The sequence below is a fragment of the Quercus robur genome, chromosome 6, assembly GCF_932294415.1.
Source record: "Quercus robur chromosome 6, dhQueRobu3.1, whole genome shotgun sequence".
Lineage (NCBI taxonomy): Eukaryota > Viridiplantae > Streptophyta > Magnoliopsida > Fagales > Fagaceae > Quercus > Quercus robur.
Window position 1 is genome coordinate 14,354,418 of NC_065539.1, and position 17,566 is coordinate 14,371,983.

Consider the following 17,566-nt stretch of genomic DNA (forward strand, 5'->3'; position numbering starts at 1 on the left):
ATGCAGAACCAAACACAACAGGAAAGATCAAAAAATCAAAAAATAAAAGCCTCTGGGTTTCAAACCAAAAAAGGGACCCTTCTCCCTCATTTTCTTAGTAACCAAACAGGAAAGATCAAAAATTAAAAGCCAGATCTATTGGGTTTCAAACCAAAAAACAGACCCTTTTCAGCTATACCCGAAACTTCCACACTCTTAACATCAACAAAGCCATCGTCACAACCTCTTTCCTTCTTTTGTCCACACAGAGAGAGAGAGAGAGAGAGAGAGAGAGAGAGAGAGAATCATAGATCAGAAAAGAAGAAAGGAAATAGATACATACACCGAGAGATCAGAAAGAATCATAGATTAGAAAATAAGAAAGGAAACAGATACACACATCGAGAGAAAGAAAGAATCATAGATCAGAAAGAATCATAGATGAGAAAAGAAGAAAGGAAACAGATACACCCACACCGAGAGAGAGAAAGAATCATAGATCAGAAAAGAAGAAAGTAAACATACACACACCAAGAGTGATAGAGAGGGAGATATGAGATATTCTTTTTTTTTTTTTTCTTTTTTTTGGGTTTGGGTTTCGAAGAGAAGGGTCATGGGTGTTTTGGAAGAGAAAGGTTTTGGGTTTGGAAGAGAAGCCGTTCAGTACAAGAAAAAGAAGGACGAAGGAAGAAGGAAAACCAAAAAAAAAAAAATTTAACTTTTAACGTCGTTTGCTTGAGAGGTTAAATTGGACAGATGTCAAAATTTTAAGTAGGAAACATAAGGTACTGTACCTAAGTTTTGCCCTATTATTATAACCTTGGTACAATTAGGTATTTGGTAATCCGTTGCACAAAAGGAATTTAGGTACCTTGATTTCCATTTTGTATCCAAGGTGTGCGCTTGGCATTGGCTTAAAAAGCCAGTTTTTTTACTATTTAGTTTATTTTTGTTATTATTCATGGGTCTCATTACACTTTTGGTACTATTCATAGGTTCCATTGTATTATTTCAGTTATCTTTTAGCTTTATCTATAATACTTTCAGCAAAAAGTTTTCAATTTCAGCTAAATAAGCTATTCCCAAACGAAAAGTCTAAAAAAAAAAAAAAAAGAAGCCAAGGTATGCAATTATCAACAACGAGATCTAAGAAGAACTACAAGAGTAACTGGACTATGAAACGTGAAATACAACCCAAGGGGGACGGCACAAAGTATGTGAATTTAAAAATGAAACACAATTATCTTTTGAAAATATTCAAGATACATTAAGGATTTTTAGATTATCAAGTAACCAACTCCTACCTGTTACGTTCATGATTTGTAATGAGGTCTAAAATACTACTAATTAATATCTTCAATTCTTTTTTTCTTTTTTTTGAGAAATTCAATTCATGTTCTATTCTAATACCAAAGTGCTCATTCTGCTTTGAGAAATTTAAATTCACATAAGAATCACTTTCTAAGATCAAGCTCATGTTACCACTTCCACCAATTACTCTTTCATGGAAAAGCTCAGTCAAGATACCAGTTGGCTTCTTCAATTTCCAAAGCTGGATTGCTGGCTAATGTGCTTATTTAACATGGTCTTTTCCCACTCGATTACGACATAATATTTGTGAACTATGATTAGGGGTGTCCATGCAAACTGAAGACCTGTCAGAACCGACCAACCCGACCAGAATCGACCCGTCACGACCGGGCTGACACCTTTGACGGGTCGGTCACGAGTCTCAAACCATCAAAACCCGACTCTGGCGGGTCGAGTGGCAAGTTTCGTCCTCAAAAACCCGAGCCACCCGACAAAAACTTAAAGAACGACAAAAATCACCTAGATCCGGCAACAATCAGGCACTGCTCAACTCTGATCTGGCCATGTTTAGGCTTCCTTCACTAAGATTAGCTCAAATCCGGCCAAAATCTAGTCTCTTCCTTACTCAGATATGCTTAATATCGACGAATCCAACCCAGATCTACTCCAACTCAGCCAAAACTCCAGTAAGCCTGACTCCAACTCGGCCAAAGCTCGGTCAAATTTTCATAGATCCAAAGGAATCTCGCCTAACTCTCGTTAGATCCAGCCAAATCTGACAAGATCCGACCAAATTTCGGCCAAAAACTGGCAAATCGAAAAACCCGAAACCGACCGATTCACACTTGAAAACCGATACGACCCGACCTGGTTGATCTGAAACTTCCAGTGGGTCGAAATCTTCCTCACCCGATAATGTCGGGTCGAGTCCGGGTTGGGCACAAACCCGACCCAATCTAACCTGTGGACGCCCCTAACTGTGATACTAGGCCAGTAAAAAACAAAGAGGTTTTGATTGATTAAGCCATGACTGAAAATTCCATCTCAATATATGATTGATTGGATTTGATCTGGAATATCAATAGTGTTAATGTTTATGTCAATCTTGGACGATGGAATTATTAAGCACTAGAGATAATTAAAAATGGTTTGAAACTTTGAGATTAAGCATATTTATCAACCACAAAAAAAAAAAAAAAAAAAAAAAAAAAAAAAAAGACAAACAAACAAACTTTGAGATTAACTGATTAAGCATGAAATGATAAACAAGCCAATGACAAGAGCCAAAGAATGGGAGCAAATCATATAATTATCTTGATTCATGATTTAAACCTACAACATGCTTTATGATGGTTGTATATCACATGTAGGCCTAAACAAAAATGTTGACTATTGGATAGTAGTACTCTAGAAATTTTTTCTAAAGCCGTCATTAGGAAACTTTAAAATTTTTTTTTCCAAGGATGACTTGCTATGACCATGAGCTGAGTCATTGAGAAAATCAAAGTTGCTATGACTATGATTATCAAAATCGGGATTTTAAGTAGAATTGATAAGGAGGTTTTGAAGATTGTATATAAGATTCTATTTGTTTTTTGATAGTTCGATAATTAGGAATAGAGGATTTAAACTCGGGACTTTTTTTTCTTTTTTGTTAATGATGATGTGTGTCAAATGATCATTGTAAATAATTCAAATTTTTATATAATACAATATTATGTGAAACTCTTTAATATATATATACACACATTTTAATTGACACATCAGATTTTATCAGCTAATAGATTAATAAAATAATTAAGGGTAAATTTCACAAACCACCCCTGAGGTTTGAGATAATACCAACTAAGTCCAACAGATTTAAAAACCTACCAATTTCATCCTAAAAAGACAATTTTGTCCCTGAACTTAAAAAAAAAAAAAAAAAAAAAAAAAAAAAAAAAAAAAAAAAAAAACGCCATGACTTTTTTTTTCCCCCTTCTTCCTCTGTTTTCCCCCCTTTCTCCTCTGAGTTCTTCATCTTCAAAACCCAAAACCCATTACTAAGCCACCATGGCCAGACCCTCTATCACTGGTCCCACCGCAAGCCACCTGACCAAGCCGTATGTCTGTATTCTCTCCATCTTCTCCATGGGTCATGGCTCCATTGTAGGTCATGGGTGCATCAAGTCCGGCGTGGATCATGGCAAGTTCGGCGTAGGTCGTGGGTCATGGCTCTCTTAAGTCCGATGTGGTCGTGGGTTGTGGGTCTCTCAAGTCCGACGTGGGTCATGATGGGTTGATTTATGGTTCATGGGTTTTGATTTTAGGTGGGTTCCAATGGGTTTTGGGTTGAAATTTTCTGGTTTTGATTTATTGATGGATTTTGGGATGGGTCTTGCCTTTTGGATTCAGATTTTGTGGGTTTCAGTTGTGTGAATTTTGCTTTGATTTTTTTGTGGGTTTTTGTGCATTGTAGGTTCATGGTGGTGGTGGTAGGATGTTACCGTGGTGGTTAGGTGGGTGGTGTGTTTGGCGGGGTGGTGGTTGAATGGCAATGGTGACTTTGGGATATGTTTTGAGATGGAGAACTCAGGGGAGACGGGGAGAGGAAAGAGACAGAATGTTTTTTTTTTTTTTTTTCTTTTTAAGTTCAGGGACAAAATTGTCTTTTAGGACGAAATTGATAGGTTTTAAAATATTTTGGACTTAGTTGGATATTATCACAAACCTCAGAGGTGGTTTGTGGAATTTACCCAATAATTAAATAGCCATCATAACATAAAATAATCACCAACTTTTATTTTTTTTGGGTAAATAGAAAAGGTGAAAGTGAAAAAAGTAACAGATTCTTATATTATAATAATAATAATAATAATAATAATAGATCTATAGTTTTGGCCTAATCGCTCACAGGTTACTAAGCGTGCCATTGAATATCGTTTATTTTGCTGAAATTAACTGAAAATTTATTACTAAAAACACTGTAGCAAAATATTTTTTATTGTTGCAAATTACTATTAATATGTTTTTATCACTTCGCTGGTTTATGAACAGTGCCATAGATCAGTCCAAAAAAAACACAATCTCAAAAAATGTAGCCGCAACCACTACACAAACGGACCCTAATTAGGGTCCGTTTGGATTGAGCTTATTGTTGCTGAAACTGAAAACTGAAAACTGAAAACTGAAAACATTGTAGCAAAATAATTTTTAAATGTGTGAATAGTATCGTGGGACCCATTTTTAATATTTTTTAACCTGTGAACAGTGTCAAACAGTGTGTAAACAGTGTTCAACAGTGTATAAACAGTATTTTTGTCCCCCAAAATCAGAAACGGTGCAGAAAAAAAAAAAAAAAGTAAAACGCAAAACGCAAACTTGAGTTTCAGCAGTATCCAAACGCCCTCTAGATACAAAATTTCATTCAATGAAAAAAATTCAAAGCCAAACTTGCACGTCGGTACGAAAAAAAATTCGAAGCCAAACTTGCACGTCGGTACAATTAAACAACACTTATATGGTCCAAAGGTGGCATGTTTTCTCACCACAGATTGAAAAGCGGCTTGCGGCCTTTTTACTTTTTAAATACTATTGCTTCTTCTTACTATTACTTTTTTTTCTTTTTTCTTTTTTAAGTCACCAGCAACGTGTAAAGTTGATCACGTTTTAAAAGCAGGCGATCCTCTTTATGGACGGCATTTGAAAAAAAAATTAATTAATTGGTAATTTATACATGTAATGCAACTAGAAAATTTTGAATTTACGTGAGTTTTGAACTTATAATCTCACCATCTACCTTCTTAAAAGAAGGAAGGAGGTGTAGTTTTAACTAGAAAAGAAGATCGGGATAATTCAATTTTGATAGTCTAGAGATGAAGATTGGCAACCTCGGATGGAGATTAGTCAAACCAGAATGATGGTCAACCTATTGTGACAAAGCAAAGGCTGTGTAATGAATTTTCTTTTGCCGCTCTTGGAACCCAAAAAAAAAACACTTCAATTCAAAGGTGTTTGGTTTGTAAACCATAAACGTGGAAGAAAAAGCAGATAAAGAGTGTGTTTGGGTACCACTTATTTTTTTGAAACTGAAAAATTATTACTGAAAATACTGTAGATAAAGGTGGAAGTTAGTTGAAATAATACAGTAGGCCAATGAATAATATCAAAAAATGTAATAGAATCCATAAATAATAGTAAAAATAAGCTGAATAGTGAAATAATTTTCATTTTTCATCTTAACTCAAACGCACACAAAGAAAGTATAAAATTAAAAAGAACAAGTCGGGGCAGAGCAATTTTGTCCTTTGATCATATAATCTTCAACTCTCCAAATAATCAACCAAGGCATAAAAATAATAATACTCCGACTGACTTTCTCTTTGTCTGGTGCGTCTTTCATTTTCTTCTTTGTGAAAATAAAGCTTGGCAGTTGGCATAGCGCGTGCGTATTGCTGTTAGAGATTTGAATTTCAAACTTTGAAGAATTCATTTAATTAATTGAAATTTGAATTTTGAATTTTGAATACCATGTCTGAATATATTTCTTATAAATGAAGATTCCAATTTATTCCAATAAGACAGGCTATGAGGAATTCCAAGATTCCAATTTCAAATTCCAGCTTTATTGATTGTATGAATGAAGATTTAGATAGAAGTACTATAGAGGTTTTATTTCAAGAAGAAAAATGAATTTTTCTTTCGTTTTCTACACGAAATTGAATTTCTTTGGTAATATGTGACGTATATATATTTCTGTAAGCTTTTAATTTGATGTTGTGGACACTGTTTCTTCCAGAGTTTCTGTATTTGGTTGAACGAAATAAACCGAATCATAAATAAAACAAATAGTTAATGAAAGAGAGAAAAAGAGGTGAGACTTGGTTGGTGCGGCTCGGCATAGCCTAGGCTTCGTAATGCTTAGATGAGTCCAAATCTTCGTAACTCACCTTGTTCCATTCTATACTTCACAAATAATAATTTTACACATGTCCACCTATTTAAGTAGATGCTATTTTTTTCCTTTTCTTGTTTTAGTTTCCAAAAATAAATAAATAACTTAAACCCGCCACCACGGGTTTACCACCAAACAACCACACAGAAAGTATTAGATTGAAAAACCAATGATTTTAACAGATCTATAAAGTTCCTTTGTAAGAGAATCCCAATTGGTATGCCTCGGTTCAGGTCCGTTCAGGGGACAATAACAGTTTAGAGAAGATGGGAGTGATGTATTGGTAGATAATGGGCTGGCTTCAAATGGTGTGGCCACTAAGACCCCCCAAAAAAGTTTTCATTTTGATGAGTGATACTGGTGGCTCATTGGGCTTCCACTAAGGCTATCAAGGCTACATTTAATGAACATTTTGGGGTTGAGTATCTACTAAATTTTTGATGGATTGTTTGGTGGGAGTGACTGATGAAGATGTGTTGGGTTTTTTTTTTTTTTTGTTGGTAACTGGATGACCGGCTGAGGTGTGGACCTAGCGGTGGTAGTGGATGGCTGATGATAACATTGGTGATTTCTTTCTAGTGGAGCTGGCAAAGTTGGTGGTGGTGGATCGGTGATGGAGACTGATGAACATGTGCTTAGTTTTTTATTTTTTATTTTTTTAGGAAAATAAGTGTTTGAAATATAAAAAAGGAAAAAAATTAGCATCTAATTAAATAGGTGGACATGTGTCAAATTTTTATTTGTGGAGTATAGAGTGGAGCAGGGAGAGTAGTACTATATATTTAGACTCCGCTTAGATTGGTGCGATGCTTCAAAAATGGAGGAAGCTATGTGAAACGAAACCATCGCTTTGGGTTCTTCACAAATCCACACAACTTCCTCTATTTCTGAAGTGCCTCCTCCAAGGAATGCTTCGGTCTCACCCATATATATGTATTGATATACTAAAAGATATACATTAAAATGCATAGTATAATTTTTACATATATAATTTAAATATTATTGACAGTCATCCTTATATTTTTTTAACTTTTTAAAAAGTCTTGTAAGAATATTATTAGGTAGAAAATATAAATTGCCAGTTAAAAAAAAATTATGTTTATTAATTCTAGACTTTTTGGTTTTTGTATACAATAACTTACTTGGATGTATATTTATGATTTGATACCATATTTGACTCAAAAATTAAGAAATAAAACTCTTTCTAAAAGTAAATAATTTAGAACGTATGACGCAAAATTGGACTTCAATCGTAAAATTTAATTAGATTTTCTCTAAATTTTGCCTATATAAAAAAAAAAAAATATATATATATATATATATATATAAATAGCTCTCCATTTTCGCTCTCTTCTCGTGTTTACAACTGTTGCTATTAATTAGAACTAACCTCTCTCTCAACTCTCAAAGTATGCCTCGTACAAATAGTCTTTTAAAAAAATAATGGCAGAAAGGAAAGTTCTATGAAATTTCAAAATAAGCAACCTATCTCTTCTCAACAATAGCCCAACAGTAGGAGAAAACACGTAACGATTCCGTAACATGAGTCTTTCCCCTCACATAGGAGGGAGGACTCATGTCACAGAAACATGATATACCTCCAATAGAAAGAAAGTACTAAATTTCAAGTACAATTTAACTTTGTGGGTGGGGTTAGGACCTCCTCCAATAGAACGAAAGAATTAAATTTCTAGTACAATTTATTTTTGTGAGTGGGGTTAGGTGCGAACCGGACAAGAAGTTTAGTTTGTTGCTTTCGAGAAATTGCCTTTGCCCCTGTTTTGCTTTGCTTTCAGATTTGAAATTAGGAGGGAGATGAAACTGGAAATTTTGTGGACATTACGAGGACGAAGGAGGATCGATCCGAAATAATGTGCGTACTCAAGATGCAAAATGGGTCTCACTCAAAAGTCAAAAGCAAAGGCTACCCTTAATATTAAAGCATCCACAGCAATGAAGCTAAAATATAGCTGTTTGACACCATAAAAAGTTATTTTATCTATTTTACCTACTCACATGCTGCAACAATGGATCTATTCTAGTTTTTAACACAATGAAATAATATAAACATCACAATAAAATAATATGTTTACTATAATAAAATAATATATCCATTACAATAAATTAATATATCCACTACAATAAACAATAATCACAACCATCTGCAACCGCTACCGCTATCACTATCGCCGCCGCCACCGACACCGCAATAGCTACTGCTGTCATTACCACTGCCACTACCACCGCTGACTCTTCCGCCGCCAACTTTTCTGCCACCAATGCCACTGCTGCCATCTTCGACTCTTCAATCGCTAACTCTTTTGCCTCCTTCGCCACCGCCGCCGCCACATGATAGAATAATATATTCTCTATAACAAACAACAATCACAACCACTATCACCACCACTGTTACTACCACCACCGCCAATTTTTTTTTTCTCACCAATATTAGATAGTAATAACCTACTATTTAAAATTTATTGCAAAAATATTATGATAAAATTTCTTAATTTTAATTTCTTATTATTCTTTATTTTATTTTTCCCATTATCTTTTTTTTTCATCCAAATACACGTTTCTTTTTTCCCCTTCTCTCTCTTTTTTTTTTTTTTCCTCTCTGTTTTTCTCCTCTACACACATACTCCTCTTATCTCATCCACCCTCAGCCACATCTTTTAACTTCCAACCATTTCTTATTATTTATTGTTTTATCTTTTTGTTACTTTTTCTCCTCATCTCCTTCTCCATTTTTCAACTGTTCTCTCTCTATTTCTTTGTCCAACCAAGTTTCAATTTCGTTCAGCCCAACTAAAGCAACGCCACTAGGTCCACCACCACGCCTCTATCAACCTCTGGTTCATGGTTTTTCTTTTTTTGGTAGTGGTGGGTTTGATGAGTGTGGGTGTGGTTGGGTTTGTGATTAATGTGATGGTGGAGGTGGTGATTGATATTGGTGGTGGTGGGTTTGATGAGTGTGGGTGTGATTGGATTTGTGACTGATGTGGTGGTGGGGGTTGTCGTGGTCGGAGCTGGGTCTGTGGCAGCGTGAGAGGTCTGAAAGTTGAGAGAGAGAGTTGAGAGATTGTGAGAGTTCTGAGAAGAAAAGAAAAAGAAAAAAAAAAGGAAAGGAAAAAATAATATTTTAATTCGGTTGGAGGAATAAAAAATTATTATTATTTTTAGCTCTCATCTACGGTGCACATCTATAGATAGATGTGCACTGTAGCAATGAAACTAAAAAAAAATAGGTTTAGTTCCACTGCTGTGTGGCTATCAGGGATGAAGTTAGGACTTGGAGTTAGGGAGGTAGTTTTATTGTTAGCTATATGCAGTGACTTCGGCTTTCAACTTTATTACTTAGCCGGCAAATGTTTTCTTTTATTATTATTATTTTTATGTGTGTGTAGAGTGTGGCTTTTGTTGGTAATGACAAAATTATTTTATTAAAAGTTTTTTAAAGGGTTAAGTTGTTTATTTTTGGTAAAATTAGTTGATTAGTCTCATATTTTTTTATTTTTTAGCTTTGCTATTGCCTTTTGGTAATTTTTGTTGTTGGGATAATATTTTAGGCTTGTATATTGTTTTTGTAGATTTTAGATCTATAAAGTTTTTTATGGACTTTAAAAAAAGGAGGAAAATACTAGATCTACAAATTTTTGTTGTGATTAGTGGGTATTAGTAAGTAAAAAAGTGATGTAAGTGCTGGACCCAGATGCAAACCAGTAAGAATTTGTTACCTCAATAGTTTGTAAAAAAGTTTGTAACTGTAACATTTCTTCATGGTGGCTGTTTTTGGTATTTTGGTGGAGCTAAAATCGCTATATAACTATTTAACTCCATTGCTGTGAGTGCTCTTAATAGAAAAATGAAATTAGAACTAGAAGTCTAAGATTGTTATAACATAGATGTCATTAATCTTTCTTTTTTTTGGTAAATATGTTAGATGTCATCATCATAATTATAGTATTTAATTAAGGTAATTTTTTTTTTTTTTGATACAAGATAGAATTTTACTCTAACCTAATCTAAGTGTATATGTGTGTGAAACTCCCTCCTGGAGACTTGAACCCCGGCCCTTACCCCCCACATCTCACAAGCATTTATACTTGTGGAGTGACCACCGCATCAAGGGTGTGCGATGGTTAATTAAGCTAATTAAAATTGAAAAGGATGTAAATTACAAAGTTCCGCGTTTGAAACGCGTAAAAGGAGACTATCTATGACCATATTATGACAAGCACCAAGAAGAAGCATCGTAATTTAAATACCGTGGAAAGTGGACCTCCCCTGTCCTCCCTGCGACAGGGTCCCATGGCGTTCCCATCCCGCCCAAAACAAAATAAAATACAATAATTCTTTTCTAGAGGAATTTTGTTGTTTAATAAACTTAAGGATTGTTATGAAAGTGTGGTGGATATAATTTTTTTTAGTAGTTTATTTGACAACTCCAACGAAAATATACATTAAAATCGTATTTTTGACTATTTGCATACGTGTACACGTGCGTACCTTTTATTTTATAGTAGTTCATTTCATAATTCCAACATTCCAATGAGAAATATGTTCAAATCAAATTTTAACTTGCATTTAATATGGTTTCTCAAAAAAAAAAAAAAACTTGCATTTATTATTTATTAAATAACATTTTTATAAAAATATAAAGCTAAATTATGTATGAATATTAAAAAAAGTATATAACTTTATACATTATATTGAATTTGTGCATCCAAGACTATATATATATATATATATATATTTTTTTTTTTTAAGCGTGCGCTGCGATTATAATTGAATTGTTAAAATTTGTCTTAAATTTTAGTTTGATTTGATTTAAGTTTTCTTGGTGTGTAAGAAAATGATTCTCGCAAGGAAGAAGTTTTCTTATTGAAAAGGTAATCATGCATTCCTTATCCATCATTAAGTAAAATTTGAAGTCAAGGGTTCTTTCACATGGAAAGATGAGAAGACTCCTAGAAGAACATGAGTAAAGTTTTTTTAAAGAATAATCCATGTTTATTTACAAAAAAACCAACTAACTATTCCATAAGTTTTTCTTTACATAAAATTTAAATTCTACTTTAACCTAATTAAAATGTATAGTGTGTGAAGCTCTCTCCTGGAGACTTGAACTTCGATCCTTATACTTGTGGAGTGACTATCACACCAAGGGTACGCGATAGTAATTGCTCTGATAAGTTGATTAGGAATTTGTTTAAACCCTTATATTAAACACATTAGTTAATATCATTACTTTAAAAAATAATAGTAATAAGATATATATATATATATATATATGTATATATATATTCTAGTGGTAATCCCGAAATAGTATGAAATGGTACGCCGAAATAAGCTGGTACTGAAATATTCCATTCCAATAGACAAACTGAAATAGACACCAAAACAATATTCATAACATTGAATTTAAGTTTTTGTGTTAGAAAGTTATTGGGGGTGTATTAGGACTTTGGTTTGTGAGTTAGTTTGTGTTTTTAAGTGTTATTTGTGTGACTTGTGGGTTTGGTTGAGAGTAGTTCATATAGTTGATAATATATTTTAGTTGACGTTGCTTGTGGACGTAGGTTTTTAATTTGTCAAACCCCATTAAATATTCTTATTAGTGTATTTGTTTTTATTTTATTATTTGTTTGAATCACTTACACTAACTCCAAATCAAACTTGAATATGAATTATTGTTCAATATATGTCCTTAAAGTGCTCATTAATAAAGAAACACAATAAAATCTAATGATTTTTAAGATAAATTATAACTTTTTTCTTATGATTTGCCCTTATCACAATTTAATCTATAAGATTTAATCGCTACTATTATGTCCTAAAACGTGGATAAAAATGAAATTATTATGGTTCCAACAAGATTTAACATTTTTTCACAGCAGAATTGGCACATCCTCATGCACAAAGTGCTTAAGAATCTAGGGAAAAAAAGTTCAAGTTGCTGGGTTAGCAATATATATATATATAAAAGTGTGCACTTGAATTTTTAAAATTTGTCTTACATACTTGTTTGATTTTATTTAGGTTTTCTTGGTGTGAAAGAAAATGATTCTCCTAAGGAAGAGGTTTTCTTATTGAAGAAGTAATCATGTATTCCTTATCCATCATTGAATAAAATTTGGAGCCAAGGCTTCTCTCATATGGGGAGATGAGAAGATTCATAAAAGAACATGAGTGAAGTTTTAAAAGAGTAATTTCAGTGTTTGTGTTAGAGAGTTATTGAGGGTGTAATGGGACTTTGGTTTGTGATTAGTTTGTGTTTGTAAGAGCATTCACATCTGAGGATGTAAACAAATACATATTTTACATTTTCAAACACTACTTTATCTATTTTACTAATCCATTTAACAATATACCCAACATCTCAATTCTTATTTTAACATACAACTCAAAAATAATATAAACTACACATCAAATAATATTTTTTTTTTTAAATATTTCTCTCTCTCTCTCTCTCTCTCTCTCTCTCTCTCTCTCTCTCTCTCTCTCTCTCTCTCTCTCTCTCTCTCTCTCTCTCTCTCTCTCTCTCTCTCTCTCTCTCTCTCTCTCTCTCTCTAATAAGCAATTGATCCAAACCTCACCAAACCACCAACCCAAACAACAATCACAGCCACCAACCTAAACTTCGACCATGGCCATCGACCTAAACTCTAATCTGTGCCACCAACCCAAAATTGCAAGGGAGAACTGAGAGAGAAGAGAGATTCAGAGATTCCTACCCAAATCTGCGAGAGAGAGAGAGAGAGGGGGGGGGGGGGGAAATTGGCTTTTGCCCATTTCAAAAAAACAATCCAGCATTTTGACCTATTTTCCAAATTAATTAGGGAAATGCCTCTCTTTTGAAACTTGATTTTCTCAAAATCGAGTTAAGCCCTATAGTGACGTTTTTAAGGATTCTATAATGACGTTTTAAGGACCTATAGCGGCGTTTTGTAATCCGATTTCCACGAAGTCGAGTTATAGGTAAAAAAAAAATTTGCATGTAACTCGACTTCATGGAGATCGGATTACAAAACGTCACTATAAGTCCTTAAAACGTCACTATAAGCTTCTTAAAATGCCACTATAGGGCTCCAGATTTTTTTTTTTTTTTTTTATAACTCGATTTTGAGAAAATCAAGTTTCAAAAGAGAGACATTTCCCTAATTAGTTTGGGAAATGAAGCAAAATGCTAGATTTTTTTTTTAAAATGGGCATTTGCCCATTTTCTCCACAGAGAGAGAGAGAGAGAGAGATAGAGTAAATATAAGTACATAATGTTCATAAATGCTAAAAAAAATTAGATATACATACTCGATTAAGCTATTTTTTAGCGTGTCAGTTGCTAAAATACAGCAATTTGGGGGGTTTTATACCCCCAATGCTAATGCTCTAAATGTTATTTGTGTGAACTTGTGGCACGATTGAGAGTAGTTGTAATTCATATAGTGGACAATAGATTTTAGCTGGTTTGGAATCTTATCAAACCATGTTAAATATTGTTATATTTATGTTTGTTTTATTTTATTATTTGTATAAATCACTTTCACTAGCTCCAAATCAAACATGAATATGAATTATTTGTTCAGTATGTGTCCTTAAAGTGCTAATTAAATTTACACAATAAAACTAATGATTTTAAATATAAATTATTACTTTTTTCTTATGATTTGGTCTTATCACAATTTAATCTATAAAATTTAATTGCTACTATTATGTCCTAAAACTTGGATAAAAATGAAATTATCATGGTTCCATCAAAATTTAATTTATTTTTTCACATGTTTGGGACATGTGAGCAATTTTATGATTCTTAATTAACTTGACAAAATTATCCCTTATACAAAAATACCTCTGTAGAAAATCAAACCTGACCTGTGACGACTGACGAGCCCATTCGACATATCTGCTAATTTTTTTAGCACATCCAGAGATATATTAATGTCAATATCTTCCATCCAAGAAATGTCTCTTTCAAACAGAGTAGCTTGCGAACATGCAATTAAGCTCATTTTTGTGGATAGTGCTGGGTGTGGCCTTCTACTCGTTCTTGTGGTTTGTTGCGACAACGTTCTACACTGCCTCATTGCATCTTGCGCTAGGAAGTGGTGAGTGTTGGAGAATCAAGGAGGTAATGGTAATTATGCATTCTACAGGTTTTAAGAATGGATACCTAAAAAATGTGCATTGCGAAAACGTGATCCGTATTTTAAAATTTACATGTTCAAAATGTTGATTTTAAATTTGTTTTTCTTTTTTCAATATTTTACTTACAAAATATGATTATTTAGGCATGTTACAACCTATACTTGTACACATATGTAAATAAAACAAGCATTGAATATTACAACATTTAATGTGTTTCTCTAGTTCTTCTGTTTTTTTTTGAGAAAAACACACACAAACAAGGGAGAGCAAATAAAGATTCTAACATAAAAGTACACTACAAATTCCACTCAAAAAACATAAAATGTTTTTTCTAATTTTATTTTATTGTTTGTGGGAATATTACGATATTTAATGCGTTTTCCGGGTTCTTTTGTTATAAAGAGTCCCTTTAAGGCTTCAACTATCAACGCAAAAGAATAGCTTATATAAAAAATAAAAATAAAAAATCAATGCAAAAGAATGGTATAATTCCAAGGTACAAAGATTGTATGATTTTTTTTGGACAAAGTTTGGCTACAAAATTGATTGTAGCATAAGGTTACAACCTTACTTAATATCTTTTTATTGGAGGTGAATTTTGACAAATTCACCATTGAATTACATTCTCTTCTTATGTTCTTTATGCTTGCAAAATTTCTAGAAAATTAAAGATTTATATCTATGTTATCAATAAATGGTTTAAATTGCAAGTTTTTGTAATTTAAAATTATGTATAAAATATAATCTTATGGATCATATAATAAATAATATCCGATTGGCACAAAATTTGACCTGTGTTTTAAGAGCGTAAAGAGTATGCAATATAATAGTTAGATTTTTGAAATATATTGTAATTAATGTTAATGATATTGAATAAGGTTGTAGTCTTACTTTGTCTTTTTTTTTTTTTTGGGTCTCCACATCACAATCCTAGTCTCTTAGAGGGCTGCATCTAATCCTTCTAGCCGTCGTTGAAGGATTATGTGATCAAAAGATTCAAAACTCTATTATAAATCTTCAAATCAAAATACCAATACTGCGTTGTTTTTTGACCGGATACGCTGGTCTTAGGAATGTAGTCCCTTTCGTGTGACTATCTTATGAACTTTGATCACGTTTTTTCATTTTTTTCCGTGGGGACTTCTTCTAACCACTGTTGCAGGTCGTTGGTAAGTTCAGTACTTTTACCATTACATTTTACATGACTAAAAAGTCCACCTAAAACTTGAGACTAGACTTTGATCACAGTATATTTTTAACTGAGAATATAACTCTCGAAGAAAAAATATATTTAAACGAAATAATTAAAAAAAGAATTATTGACTTCGTTTTCTACCAACAAAACCATTTTACTTATTTTTAAATACTCTACATACTGATGGTGTTATTTATAATTCTGATAGCAACTATCATATTGGTTTCCCCCCAAGAAATATAGAGGGAAGAGGGGGGGGGGGGGGGGAGGGGGGAGAGAGAGAGAACAACATTATAGAGTGATTAACATATTCCTTTCTTATAAACATTTTAGGTAAATTACATTTTAAACCCCATATGTTAGAAGTGATTTTAAATTAATCCAGGAATTTAAATAAGTTTCAAATTAGATCTACACTTTCAACAACATTTCAATTCAAATTATAAATTCATATTGATTAAAGTTGTCAATGAAAAGTGTAGGGTCCCGATTTGTGGCCCAAACCCAAAGTATAGGGGATCTCGGCCCGATGAGCCCAATACAATAAATTTGTAGAGAGTGGGTCAAAGAACTAGGCCCTAATGAATTGAACAACGGCTAATATGGAATTAGATGACAATCAGGTACAAACAAGGTGTATTGACATCAATAGACTTTCGGTCCGAGGAGGCTATAATCATGTGTACCACATAAATGTGACCAGAAAAGTAGCTGCAGTACATTTAATATGGTGGTAACAACTTTTCCTTAAATATTTTTAGGTTTCCTTCATTCTCGTATGTTCCTGAAACGTGTCTTTATCATTGGAGCTTCTTGGAGGATTATACTAACGGATGAAGTACATATTGTGAACTATTTTCATCATATCCGAGGATGATTTCCTCCTCGGATTGCCTCCCATTTGTTCCCCATCTTTGAGACTTTAATTGGGAACGTTTAACAATTACTTGCTCTTTCTTAGACTTATCAATGTTCTCAAACAAAGTCCAAGATCCAATACACTATTTTGGGCACTAGTCCCTACAAAAAGTATTTAAATAAATTAGCACGGTATGGTTTGCAATGAAATAATATCCATATATAATAGGCACACATATTAGGCCAAACAATTAATTTATGGATAGAACACGTGGCAAAATAGGGCAAGACCGGGTGGAAAGAAGTAGTGACGTGACTACTAGTTTAGACTTTACTAAATCAAGGATTAAAGCCTAAGGGTGTGACATGTGGCATTGAAAAGAGTAATTATCTCAAGGGAGTCGCAAACGGTTACTTTGAGCGGTTATAAGAAGATTGTTAAACATAGGATAAGCGCCATATGGAAAGTGGCATTTGGCATAACCACTAAGGCCTTAAATATAAATAGAGACTCATTCTACAGGCAAGATACCATGCATAGCTGAGAACACGCTAGAGATCATTTTTGTGTTCATATGTAATTTGATAATTAGGAGATATAATAGTTCTTAGGAGATTAAGTAGTTCTTAGGCTTTGTAGAAGACTTTATGCTTGTAAGTTGCTTCTGAGTGTAATCTTATTTAATCAATTATTAGCTAAATTTGATGTAATATTTTAGTGTGTTAATGTTTGGTCAATTTTAGTGTTTGCTTAGAATAAATTTGGTGTTCAAATGATAACCTAGACTTTTTATCTGTTGTGGTTGCTCAATTTACTTTATTTCGAGATGATTACTTCAAAATAATGCACTAAGTATCAGCTTAGTTTAATTAGGTTTACTTCAAATCAAAGCACTTAAAGGAATCAATCACTTCAAATCAATGGCTGTAGAGACAACTTAGGCTTGATAATCCAATTTAGTCATTTAGGAACTTCAGTCGCTTAGGAATTTAATTTTTTTTTTTTTTTTTTTTGCTGAATTCAGTCGCTTAGGAATTATTGTTCTTATTGTCAACCTGCGCATTTCCCAAAAAGTGAGGTGTTTCCAAACCCCGTAGTCTTCAAGGTCAGATTTTCACTTCCAACTGTTCACAGAACCATAAAC

At 33.2% G+C, this 17,566-nt stretch overlaps 1 protein-coding gene across 2 annotated transcripts in view; it reads left to right on the forward strand.

Annotated features, from left to right (window-relative positions):
• Positions 1-17,566, forward strand: part of LOC126732900 (mitochondrial outer membrane protein porin 2-like) — a 50,247-nt gene that overhangs the window by 27,911 nt on the left and 4,770 nt on the right. The gene's annotated exons all lie outside the window — the stretch shown is intronic.